Source organism: Triticum aestivum, chromosome 6B (genome assembly GCF_018294505.1).
Source record: "Triticum aestivum cultivar Chinese Spring chromosome 6B, IWGSC CS RefSeq v2.1, whole genome shotgun sequence".
Classification (NCBI taxonomy): Eukaryota; Viridiplantae; Streptophyta; class Magnoliopsida; order Poales; family Poaceae; genus Triticum; species Triticum aestivum.
In genome coordinates this window covers 472273603-472281710 of record NC_057810.1, presented here as the reverse complement: position 1 = coordinate 472281710, position 8108 = coordinate 472273603, and positions in this window count along the sequence as shown.

Sequence of the window (8108 nt, the reverse complement as noted above, 5' to 3'; positions counted from 1 at the left end):
GCAGTTGAATAACCCTGTTTGCACAGATAATGAAAAAGCGTGATTACATTATAGTGGCACTAGTTGATGAAACACACAAAATAAATAGAAGAAAATACTGCGACAGTATCATAGTATGCCATGCTGCGAGGGCGAGATGGGCCCTGCGACGCCTCATGCGGTACGCCTCATACTAGACATCGTCCCAAGTCTCCCAGATACACCTTCTGCCAGTGATGAACATTAGTGTACAGCTGTAGTACAAGGAGGCGTCTTGAGACATTCAAATCTCTATTTTTGTACATATCAACTAAAATTAAGCACCCCAGTTTGCAGAAACGCTTAAACATTAACAATGGGACTAGTTGATGAAACATACTTTAACAAAGAGAAGCACTTTCTTTATCTACATTGGAAATTAAATGATAAAGATGACACTTGCTCTATTTTAACTATATTATTACTTCATTTTATCAGTGACACTAGGGTCGAGCAGGTGGCAAATGAGGTGTACTGTGCATCGCAAGGATGGAGGCCGGGGGTGCTTAGACTGGGATGCTGAAGCTGGCTCTTTCAGTGACCAACATGGATGATTCAATTCATGGGACCTTTTGGTGTAGTTCACCTAAAATGAAGCAATGTACCGTGAGCTAGCAGCTTCTTCTTCAATATTTTTTTAAGAAAAGGGCTCCAGTCCCGGTTCCATTTCCATCAGAAAACGAAACCCACGGAGCTTCTTCTTCATTAGTTGCAATAAAATTGAGCAACATCAAGGTTGGTTGTGAATCTCCTGGAATGCTCAACTATAATTTGGATATCATTTGTGCAGTTCAACTAAGATCGAGCGTGAAATGTATATGTCTGTTTGCACAAAAAAGGTGGAAGGAGGGCGACTGACATGTGATGAAACATGCATCAAATGAAAAGAAGCATGTTCCTTATCTAAATGGAAATCCGACAAGGATAGTAGCAATTTCTAAAGCAGTGGCATTGCTAGATATTAGTGTGGGCATTAGGATTAACTATGACAATCGTTAAATACGACATTACTTTGGGCGCGGGAGAGTAGGCGGACCAGGACAATTGCATTTCTAATGAAAAGAACCAACTTATCTGGGTTGGTCCCATTTTTGTTCGGTATAGCCACCTTATACTGTGTGAGGCTAGCAAATCTAGTGCTGGACTTACTCTGTTGACTTGTCTGACTTTCTTTCCTGTTTCAACCAATAGATCGGGTTTATATTGAGTTTGTATTGTGTTTCCCTTTATTTCCCTCTTAGACCTAGAGATCAGTTGGATAGCCAGTCTCTGCTACTTCTCGCCCCCATTATTTCCTCTTTCGACAAAGTCCTAGATTCAGGTAACAAATCCTCCCCCACCCCCACCCCCTTTCTTCCTTGTTTGAACCAAGTAGTACTAGATTCGAGTGCATGAACTAGTTTTACCTCTTAAACGTAAAAAAAATTAGGTGGTTTTCGAACAGCCAATCGATCCTATCTACGAGGGGGCCTGAGAAATAGTAAAAGAAACAAATGCAGCAACATCAGGAGCTCGGGAAGTAGAGCAAGGCCCGTTTCGAAGGAAGTTATACCTGATGGCCTCCGGGATGTTGCTAGGTGGGCGGCGGGAGGTCGGATCTGCCCACACTATGGCAGCGAGGAAGAAGGGGTCGGAGGCCCTCCCTCGCCAGCGGTGCTTGGGAGAGAACGGCAAGGCAGGCTGATCAGGACGCGCCCAGCAGTGGGTAAGAGCCGTCGCCGAGGACGACCACGTGAACGTTGCACCTTCTCACCTTCCTCGGCGGAGAGGATCCGGCTGGATCTGTAACCAGCGGTGAGCAGAGAGAGAGAGAGAGTGGCCACCGCTATCGTGTTTAGATCTGGAGAGGCCGAGACAGTGTGAAGAGAGCAACACTAGCAAGCAAGCGCAGAGGCTCCTGCTTATATAGTGGAGTAGTACTAGTTTTCTTTTGTCTACCGGAGCCGTCTTGACCTCGTCAATGACTGTCGAGAAGTCTTCATGCACGTGGCCCAGAGGCGCAGTTGTCGTCATTTTGATCTGAAGCGCCGGATTATAACATATAACACGAAAAAATGCCACATGACAAGAAATCATAACCTCATTGCGCAAAGGAGACAACATGAATCCCGACAGACAAACTAGACGAGGAACAAAGCTCAAATTAAAGATAAACTCATAGAAAAGGGGTCTGTCGATAGATGTCCTAATTCACATAGCCGGCTTGACCTAGATGGCAGACGAGTAGTCACTATACATGCATGTGCCCCCAATGACTAGCCCAACTCGTTGTTTAACCCTCGCAGTGATCCGAAGCACATGACACCTAATTTTGCGAGATGACAAGAAACCTTTTTTAGATTTCTCACCACAACTACAACCATGTACAACACAGCCTGCACGATATGTAGACGATAGCCAACACAACCTGCACTAGTATTTCTTACATTTCATCTTTTAGTTGGTATAGTACTACCACTCATTTCTTCACATTATATACATACAATATATATGGCCAACATCATATAGCCAGCAGTTTAGTTGTCAAAGAATTTCAGGGTGCTTAGTTTTGTCAAAGAATTCTAGGGTGCTTAGTTTTATTTGAGGGGTGGGTTGTGCTGGACACCATTATTGTGACTAGCCTTTTTAATAGTACTATATGCATAATTTGGCGACGAGCGCTCTCTATATGTACCACCTTTTTATAATTTCAAGTTTTGCTCCATGGCGCAATCCATCGATTCTATTGTTGTACAAAAGTATACATTTTTTAAAAGGCTAGAGGGCAGGGCAGTCTAGCTTGGTCGGTTTCACGAGAGGCGAGGGCCTTTGTGATTTGACGGCTCATTACTGCTGGAAGGCGGAGCCTTGTGATTTGACTGCTCGTATAAATGCGCTGACGACCTGATCGAGGAGGAGCAAAGAACCATGCGGTATACTCAAGTTTTCCACTGGAGTAGTACTGCGACGGAGGAGCACGAAACACGGCAGCCCAGTACCATATGGCGATAAAAATGATCTAATTTGCTAGTCATCTCATTGTTAGCATTGTTCTATTCATTCCCTCAAAAAAACCACTGTTCTATTCATGCCTCGCAGAGAACGTGACACGTGCGATGAAACACCCGAAGCAAAAGATGAAACACAACAGCAAAAGAAGAAGGAAGATTATCACCCCAAATGATCTAATTCGCCCCAGAGTCGTAACTGCTTCTTCATCGCCTCCACGACCTCCATCTCCTCGCGTGTCTCCTCCGCCATCTTCTTCAGTCTGTCCATTACGCAGGATTTCTCGACGCGAGCCTTCATCATCTGTTCCACGGCTGCATTACGTACCTTGACAGCAGCTGGGTGCTTGATGCGGAGCTTCGCCAACTCCTCCTTCTGTTCCATGACGAGGGCATGCAGCATCTTCATCGAGGAACTACTATTCTCTTGCAACTTCTTCTTGCCGGCATTCTTCTCCTTCAACAGGTCGACCTCGTGGCAGAGCTTCGCCTTGTCCTCCTGAAGTCGCAGGATTTCTCCGGTCGCCTTCTTCTCCGAGGCAATGCTCTTCTTCAGCAGCATCACCAAGCCGGCGGTCAACTCCCCCTACTGATTGAGCTCAGCGGGCATGTCGTCAAGACTCTCCTTCAGCAACTCCATCAAGCCTTGGATTAACTCCTTCTGCTTATTGAGGTGCTTATTGAGCTGATCGGGCATGCCGTCGAGGGATAACGACTCCAGCTCCGCCGGCTCGGCATGTTCGCCTCCGCGGCTAGGGCGCTCCTGGGAGCCATCGCCTGCCCGTGGGAGATCTTTTGAGGTCTCTGCATGGCGGCGATCCCTCTTTTTTTTCCGCAGCCGTGGTTGCCGCTCCCTTGTTACGAGTAGTTCTCGACCTAGAGCTCTGCTCACCGGCCATGGCAACGATGGACGAAGAAGAAGAACTTATGAGGAGGAAAGGTAGAGTAATTTTTGGCTAGGTAGTTTCCCTTTTTATAAACTAAGTTCTAGCACTAGTACTAATACCTGCATAGTGGGAACACGTTCAGGTTTGGTACGTACTAGTAGGTGTGAGCAGGCTTTCGAATGTGATGGGAACAAGGTAAATATTAATTGATGGTTCTGGTTTCGAGGCCCGAAACGGCTCCCAATGAGTTTAACAGAACATAAATTTCAAGTACTACACTGCACTGCTCAAATGCGTAAATATTATGTTACTGTCAAAAATTGGCACAAAATACGAAGGAGACCAATGGAAGTACTACTAGCAACCCACGATTTAACTACTCGCATGTGCGCAGTGGAGTAATAATGTCTTTCTTCTGCCCTCACGTCCACTCAATTTGCATGCGCTGTATTAATTGACCATCAATGAAGTGAACGACTTCATACGCGTCAAATTATCACATGGGGTGGATCTTGGTACAAAATTGCGTCTGCTCATGAACCCGCGTGTGCGTGCGAGGGAATGAGTGCGTGCGTGGCGTGCGTGCACATCTTCGTTTCGTGCATGTACTGCCAGTATGGCTCAGGGAGGACGAGTACATTCTTATGGAACCAGCAGCACGTCACTGTGATCAATCCACGCAAGGAGGTCGCGACAACGCCTCCACATGTGCCATGTGGCTTCATGAACTGTAAGAGAGACACTGTGTAGCGTGCCATTGGTATTCTAATTTACGTGTTTTGCACATACTCAAAGTACTAGTAAGGTACACGTGCATTGCACGCATCAGATTTTGCAACCAAAATATGAATAAATAACACACTATAGCATGTAAGCTCTGAGTCATATATGCCTGTTGTAGCCCTTCGTTTAATTCTTATAGTTCATCTAATTCAAAATCAATTAGTTTTTATAAAAAGGCTAAGAACGCGGGAATAGGAAAAACATGGGATTGTAGTGGAATATCGTCTTGAATCCTGCAGGATTGTACGAGTGTTTGATTGTGCATAGAAAAAATGTAGAATTCTTTCAAAGAGGTTTGAGTGGATGGGATGTTTCCTATGAAATCTAGTGCAAATGAATCATATGGAAAAAATCCTATGGTTTACAATCCTACGAATCAAACAACCAAGATAGGAAAAATTCCTAATGATTAGAATCCTCCAAAATTCCTTTGAGAATCCTTTGAATCAATGAAGCCCTTAATCTATTTTATGATTCATGGAATTGTGCGTTGTAAAGCATAAAGTAAAAACAAATAATGGCAATTCAACTAGAAAAAAAGTTTGGGCAGTCATGATACGGAAGATTCTAGAACAAAAGAGAACCACTGTTGTTTTGAGGTCTGTGTATTATGCTTAAGTTCAACCATGGAGTCTGCTAGATTGTACATGTGGCAAAATCCGGTGGGGGCTAGAAGATGGTGCGAGGGGCCGAGTGGAGGGAGACTATGAAGGAATGCACAAGTGCGAGATCGATATTTAGAGAGAGGGGGCGGACACGTGCGTTGTTGCACGCAGTGGCGGAGCCATGAAAAATAAATGAGCTAGGGGGCCAAGCATTGCTAATCCTTTACGAGGAGGGTCAATTCATGAAATTAAACCATTTTTAGCAGCAATTGTCTAATGATCGCATTCATATTAGCCTCGATATATAGTGATGTTAGGGGGGCAGGGCCCTTACTGCCCCCTGTCTTTGCCATTGTGCACGCGTCTAAGAGATGAAGCGGAAGGCATGGAAGATGAGAGGGGGACGTTGGATATATAATTAATGTGGGTGTATTAGCTATATATGTTAATCCTATAGAGAGAGGTGTAGATTGATCGATGTGGACGTGGGAAAGAGGGTGAGACCTTACTAGATATATCGATTGATCGGTTTGTGTGGAAAACTATGAAAGACCTAGCTATATACACACATACATAGAGGAACATCAATCGTTGTGCATGCACGCATGAGAGATAAAGAATGCCCGATATGATGGAGAGGGGGATGTGTGTGGGTGTGTGCCTTCATGGGAGACTGACCTGAAGAAAAAGATTGCATGCGTGCGATGGATAATGCCGAGTGGTAGTGTATGTGCATGCATGCACGAGAGAAAGTTAGTGGTACAATTATAAAGAGAAGACTATTGTGTGGGTGTAAAAGAATAGTTGAGGTCATAATCAATGTAAAGTTGAATTCAAATATTTGAATAAAAGATCCTGATGTTTGAAACCCATGCATGCATGAATATAACGGAGATCTGTGCGGTGTGGTTTGGAAACGAGCATGTTGTAATGTATACACATTGAACAAGGTCAGAGGATTTGAATTTGACATACCGATGGCAGACATCATTTGGCCACGTCGCATCTGTGCATGGACACACTATTCTAATTGGAGATGATGGGCGGCTTTCGCATCACATATCTATATCTATACCCCTATATATATATATTATATTTTATATTTTTTATATTGTGTGCGGGTAACTTTAACTTTGAAAGATGGTCATTGGATGAGGCGAATCCGATGGTCCAAAGATGGCAAATTTGAGCACTATTGGCTGTTGGATATCATCTAGATTCCACCAGATTTCGCCACATGTATAATCTAGAAGACTCCATGGTTGAACTTAAGCATAATGCACAAACATCAAAACAGAAGCACTTCTTATTTGTTCTAGAATCTTCCGTATCAGAATTGCCCAAATGTTTTTCTACATGATTTGCCATTATTTGTTTTTACTTTATGTCTTACAACGCACAATTTCATGGATCTTAAAATAGATTAGATTTCTTATAAAAACAAGATGATTTTGAATGAAATGAACTATATGAATTAAACGAACATCTACATCATGCATATATGACTCAAAGCTTGCATGCTATAATGTGGTATTTATTCATAATTTGGTTGCCAAATCTCATGCGTGCAATGCACGTGTACCTTACTCTAGTCTAAATGGTGTTTGTGTGTGTGTTGTGCATGTTGAGGTGCAAATTGTCTTTTTTTTGGTACACGTTAAGCTTGTTCTTCCGAAATTTCAAGCCGCGCCTTGTTATGCCAAAAATTCAAGCTAGCATCTTTGTCTATCGTGCTGCAAAACTCCCGCCTCTTCAACGTGCGCCTTGTTAGCCCTAAATACTTAAGATATATCTTTGTCTCGTTGTGCTCCGACAACTCCCTCCATCTCAACCCGCGCCTTGCTATTCCGAAATTATAACGTGCGTGAAAACTCCCACCTCCTATGAAATCCCGACACACGAAATGCTCGTGGTACCCCTGAACCGAAAGAACCGCCTCAAATCGGTGGGTGGAACTTTCGTAACTTACCCCACATTTTGGACAAGCGCGTCTCTAAGCCATGGTTCCCCACTGCTATCCCATCCGCCCACCCATTCGTCCATCGAGGCCGCGAAAACCCGCGACGAAACCCCACACCCTGCTCCGTCCGCCACCCAGCCGGAGCCTCTTCCCCGATGATGTCGTCCACAGCAACACCTCGATGTCCCTCATCCATCGTACCGGAAGAGGATCCGTCATCGATCTCATCGTCCCGCCGGTTCAGCCAACCCGTCCTCCACCTCGAAGGAGCTGCCCCGACGTTCCCCTCGTCTTTCGCGCCACCTCCATTCCCATACCGCCGTCTTCACCTGCACCACCAGAAGAGCATCATCATCACTGTTTCCTTGGATGAAGCTGCAGCCTAATCGGGGCCACCAAAGAGGTTGTACACTAATCGCCGCATTTTCTTCTTGATTCGATCTCACGGTGCTGCCGGTGCTCGGTCCCGAGCCGACACGGCGTGGCTCCATCCACGGTGGCGTCGCCGGCCACTTCCTCCACGACATCGCTCCCTCGGCGGCGATGTCCACGTCAGTAGGAGCTGCTACTGCTTTAGCTCTCGCTCGTGCTGCTGCTCTACTCTTGCTCTTGGTCCCCTGTCTGGTCTGCTCTTGCTATTGCTTTTGCTCGCGCTGCTACTCTCGCTCTTGCTCTTGCTTGAGATGCTGCTCTGATTTAGCTACACTTCAGTCGACTGAATCGACTTTTGGGTCAGTCGATTTTCAGGGGGGGGGCTCACCGGGGTGAAGGAAGAACCAGCCGCAGCGGGGAGGTGGCTCGGTGGAGAGGTACCCCACTATCTATCTTAGGGTTCAGGATGGGGGCGGTGGTCGCCGGCGGTGGTGGG